Source organism: Sinohyriopsis cumingii, chromosome 15 (assembly GCF_028554795.1).
Source record: "Sinohyriopsis cumingii isolate HCF-2022 chromosome 15, ASM2855479v2, whole genome shotgun sequence".
Taxonomy (NCBI): domain Eukaryota; kingdom Metazoa; phylum Mollusca; class Bivalvia; order Unionida; family Unionidae; genus Sinohyriopsis; species Sinohyriopsis cumingii.
The window spans coordinates 150126005-150132270 of record NC_142975.1 but is presented as its reverse complement, the minus strand read 5'-3'; positions in this window follow the sequence as shown (position 1 = coordinate 150132270).

Genomic DNA, 6266 nt, shown 5'->3' with positions numbered 1-6266 from the left:
GTATTCTGATTGGTATGTATACTGATATATAGTTATCGATCTTGTGGCTCACTTTGAATTGTGAAACCATGAAAAAAATCACGAAGCCTTGAACTTAAGATATACTACTACTACTACTACTACTACTACTACTACTACTACAACTACTACTACTACTAATAATAATAATAGACTTGTTAACATTTTTATGAAGATCACTCTGATATCGTAAAATTAAAAGAAGATATGTTTATTACATATACATTTGTAGGAGGAGAAAAATGCTATAATATTTTCCAACTAAACTTACATTTAATACTATTTTCCTACCATAAAATGCAATGTCCACTTGAAAACTTCAATAATTCATTCAAATGATACAAATAGACAACTGATATACAACTAAGGTGTATTTGTTTACTTTAAAACACTCGTATGCCTGTACTGAAGTATACCCTGAGTTACACTATATGCCATTTTTTTAATACTCAGAATCCAGTAAAGTGAGCAAAGTTTTAATGCCACTAAATCTGGTCTCATGCGTGCACATCATTACACAGTAAATTTGAAATTATTTCACGCAATAACTTTTTTTTTTAAGTTCGTTGTTATCTAAATTTTAATTGACAAAAAGAGCATCATATTCTGATGGGATTAGTCACCTTCCTGACACTCATTTTACCTCGTACAGGTATAATAACACACTATTGTTTATTAACCTTGACCTAGAACTGAACTGCATTTGTGGTCAAGCCGTTTCATTACCTGGTCGTACAGTGTATGACACTCTAAGCGCAAAATTACCCATCATCACTACAACACTTTATATGTCACGTTTTTCAGCGGTAACTAGTCTTGCACGTAGTTCACAATTGATGCTAAAGTGATCCATTTTGAAAAACACAGGAACCTTTAAAATTTGAAGTACAAGCAAGACAAGGAATGTGTCAAAGGCAATGAGACGACAACAACAGCAACACATGCTTCAACAACACCAACTGCAACATCATCTACTACTACTACTATGACCACCATAGCTGTTGCTGCTACTACTACCACTGCTCTACCAATACTATTTTTACTACTGCAATCCAACTGTCACTACCACCACCACTGCTGCTGTTACTACTACTACTATTACTACAGTTCCGACTGAGGCATTACAAGTGTAAAGAACATCGCTGGCGATGACGACCATGATCACGACGAATATTTTTTTTTTAAAAACATATCTGCCTACGAATATCTTTAATATCTCAATAGCTTGAAATCACAACATTTCGCGAACCTAACATATTCTCGAATTAGAAATACAATTTAAAATGGCTAATATTGTATTCAGTTAATACCAGTCTAGTTGAACAAAGTATTTTGGCAAGAAACTAATAGGGAAAACTGCATGATGCAAATGTGCTGAATCAGCAGAAATTCAAGGGCACTATGTCTGGCGGTCGAACAAAATATCTTTTGTGGTCCATTGTTTTGGAGTTATGAATCTTGTTGGTCTTTGTGACAGGAATATATCAGAGGTAACTTCAAAACGAGTTGTTGTTGTTGTGGGGTTAAACGCCATTTCTCAGCACACGATAGGCTATGCATGGCGGTCAGTATTAATGGTGGAGGAAGAACCCGGGAAAACCCCGAAAAGAACCACCGACCCACGAGAAGCTACTGGCAAGCTTTCTCACTTCAAAACGAGTAAGAAAAGAAAACAAAATGAACAGTTTTTGTACGCAGTATATATTGTTTTACCACCAATTCATGTCATGTACGTCAAAAAATATAACTTTTTAAATTTTTTAATACTCACATATTCTTCAAAGAAATAAAAAACATATACAACAACCTAAAATGAACGAAGCTATTGCTGACTTTGATATTTTCTATAGAGGAGGATCGACCTTCCAATATTTTTAATCTTTCCAATGTTGTGCGATTAAAATACTCATAATGGTTTGGTGTGTTACTCTTAAATTTATGAAGAAATCGATGTAAAGGTTGAAAGATCTTAGGATGAAGAAAGTTTAAGCATTCATTTTACCAGAGAAACAGTGATAATATGCTTTAACAAATGTAGACAAAAGTTGTGAAATTATATGAAGATTGGACATAATTGTTTTAGAATGCATATTGAAAATATCAATGTCCACTATAATACATCAGAGGGCTGCTTTCGTTGTAAACACATTTCCCTCCTAAGATTTACCTAATTTAGAAGATTCCATTTAATAGAGACATACATAACATCTAATATGTATTCACTATGAATATTAATATTTCAATGGGGATCGTGGTTAATTTTTTAAACAAAATCAACATTTATTTTCTAAACTGTTACGTAACTTAATTTTTTTCTATCTTTAGTTCTTTGTCTATATGTCCGTCTAAATTGAGAGACCTGAATTTTCTCGAAAATACGTATATCTTCTTTCCCGTGCATGTCACATTTTAAAGCCCCGGTGTCGCCGTTACGTGCAGAAAGTCGTATATACCAAATCATCTGAGTAATACTGAATCTTGAAAGATATTGGTCCCATACATCGTTGGGTTCCATTAAAACCAGACAATGTAGACGTTTCATCACATTATGAGTCATGCCATTTCTCCCTCGAAGTGAAAAACCCGGCCATTTCCTCATGTGTACGAATTCATCCGTTATTGATCGGCAACATCTATGAGTCACCCGATTTCAGTAGAAACTTGGACATAAGATTTGATGACGTCACCATTGTGAACATAAGAAACCAACACCATGCTATGTCGGATTGTCTTCAGCCCAAGTTCGCTTTTCAAAGCATTCCAGCGCCCCGGCTGATCACCAATATTCACCCGAGTCTCACTTTTATCAAATGATGCTTGTTCTTGTCAGATCCCCTTAAAGTACGGTCCTGACTCTCTTCATTCCTTCTCGAATCAATTTGTGTGTCGCTGATATAATTTGTTGACTGTATCACATGACTACTTTTAGAGTACTCCCGAAAAAGAATGGAATTAAGAACGACTTCGTTGACCGAATTAAGGGATCGTAATTCTAAACTGAATATATGAACGTCGTTTAAACCCAACATCACGATTATTTCAAATCACCGGTTTATGTCAGATAGATTTTGTTAAAAACAAATCAGTCATTTCCTTCAAAACTTTAGTCAGATTGGAAGAATGGTGAAATGTCTGATAAAAGGCATTATTGGGGCTTTAAAACGTCTCTCAGTCTGCAGTTTGACAGGAAGAGCGCATGTTAGGGCTGCTTAGGTCAGTTAGACAGGATATGACATGTTTTTGTACACGGACCACAACTCGAGATAAGCGGTCAATGTTATTGGTTATTTTTACCTTATATTCATATATAGTATTTCTTTTCTTCTAACAAACAATCAATTGCACACTTTTGAGAGAATGAGGACAAAAACAACTACTCCCTCACCACAACATGAAGACTAGGATTTTAATTATTTTTATGATAGCAATTTGAAAATATAAACGACACAATTAATAGCCTACATAGAGCCTCGAAAACATTACTGAACAAGTATTTAATAATTCTAAACAAATTGCTAAATATAATTATAACATTTATAGCTAATGTCGGCCCAATTTTGCACAGAGAGTTAATTTATTGTAAATACTGACGTAAAACGTGATATTTTTTAATACATGCAATGCTAATACTGATGTGACAATTCTTTCAATGAGACCAATCCTGAGGAAATACGATAAAATTAAACTATTAATGGCTGCAGATGAGTTATGCAGACTGTTGGTCGTATTGAGGTGTATTATTCTTCGATGTTTGAATGAGTTGCTTGTCTTGAATAATGGCACGCGCTTCAATCGGAGTATCCTTAATCTTTTTCTAGGAAAGCCTCAAATGTGTGGCGGAAGCAGCCATTTTTAATTTCATCCATCAAAACGAACCTATCACGTGAACATTTGAATACATTCATGAAACAGCTTGTAGTCTTCCTACTCCTTCATTGTGCAATATTTTGTGGTGTGTGTAATGTTTGTCACTATAATGGGGACAAAACCCGCTTCATAAATCTAGTGTATTTACTGGCTTAATAGAACAGGCAGGACTTGCCCACTGCGATGAATATTACGTTAATGAATAAATATTGAGCATATATTGAAAGTCATGCATTTGTATCAGGACAACTTATTTTTACGATGGAGTAAATCAGTATTTACATGATGTAGTAGGTCATTAAAATGACACGCTTTACCTTAAGTGCTGGCTGCATTTGTAATTAAACGGCTCTTTTCATCCTTGCATTTGTCTATCCGTCTGTTTACACCTCTACGTGTATCCGGTCGAGCTTAAATTATCACACAAATTTTTACTAAAAACATGTACCTGAAAGAAATTTCATCCGAAATCTTGGAACCGAAATCAAACTGGCAAGTTTAGAAACGTTTTCATGAGAGCATGTAGCTTTGACATTTCTTAATGACTAGCAGTTGTCTCCAAAGTTTGATTTGTTGGTACAGCATGGATTTCCATTAACATGGTCATATATCATTTATTTTTCATTTAAAACAGGATACGATTCCTCATATGGCCATACTTATGCAGCTGTTACAAACGTCATAAACAAAAAAGTAAAACTGACTAGAAGCTGTGACACAAAAATCTCTAGACTCTTGTAATTTGTAGTACAGTCGCTCATCACTGAGACTGAAAATTTGCAGACATGTTAGTCAGGTGAAACGCTTCACGCTCGCTTTGGCCTCTTGTTCACGAAATATTTAAATTCTTAATTTTAATGCGTAATACAAATCGTAAAGAAATTCTAGTCGAACAATACACGTCGTATAACAGGATCTGTTCTGTCGATGATACTATTTGAAGACAATTAAGAACCAGGTTAAATCAGACGAAATTAGGCTTAAAATGGCTTATTAAAACATATCATTCCTTTTTCCGTAAATAGTTGAAGCATGGTCTTTACAAAATGATCATTTATTAGAGACTGTCAAAAGCGTTTTTTTTTTTAAAGTGAAATTTTATATAGGGCCAACTATTGCAATATTAAGAAAGCATTTAAGTTTTATTTCGTTATACAGATTAGGTACCTTTTAAAATTCACACCTGATTTTAACGTTTTATTGGCCGGTCACATAAAATAGTGTTGTTGGACCTTTCCTGTCATACTGTATTCACTGTCAACAACAATTTCTCTCTGTATTACATTTAGACTGAACACTCTGATTGGGAGTAGTCTAAACTTAAGATAAAAGTATATGACATATCTCTTTATCTTTTTCAACAGGTGTCGCGATGTATTTATCTATTTCAATAGGTATCGAAATATATTTGTGATACAAGATTGCCTTACATCATAACTGATATATCGCGGTATCCCGCAGATATACTGATTACTTCTCATTCTTCGCAATGAAACACCTGGCTGTATATCTTTGAAAGAAATGAATGATATCACAACCTTCCAGCTATACAATCACACATTTCCATACAGAGCATTGTCGAAATACCCTAGCTATAAAATCATACATTCCAATACAGGGCATTGTTCCGAAGAATAGCGGGAACAGACACCTGTCAATTTATCACAGAAATGCACTAACATTTTCCGATATGTTTACCATCTTAAGTTTGTCGTTGTATATATGAAATTTCTTTATATATATATATATATATATATATATATATATATATATATATATATATATATATATATATATATATATATATATATATATATATATATATATATATATATATATATATATATGCATGTATCACCCTTTCAATCTCTTGGATATTCGTTTTACTGATATCTGTAATAGAAACTGACCAAGTAGAACTGTTGTTCTCCCATCAGTCTGAGCCATTTTAAGGCAGAGTGTAATTTTTCACTGTATCCCACCTTTCACGCCCCCTTCTGTTGAATCCGCCATCCCATTGGAGGCAAAGATGTGTAATATCGAGAATTTGAATTTTGACCATATATTCTTTTTGCAAACGGTATAAATGAAAAGTTTGAGTCGTGGACGGCATACAGTAACTGGTCCAACCCTCTTGTTACACTAGTAGTATAGTGGGATACCTTAGGGTCAATGGAAATCCAATTCAAAAAGGTCTGGAAACGTTTAGCGTTAAGACTTTTCAGACTTCACTGGGAACGTTTAGCATCAAAGGGAATTGAACATGGGGGATATTGGGACTGTATAGCGTCAAGGGAAAGTGGGGTTGTTGTATAATGTAGCGGGTGGCGGGTAAGTTCAGCTAGTTCAGCGAGTAGTGGGTAACTGGTAAGTTCAGTAGT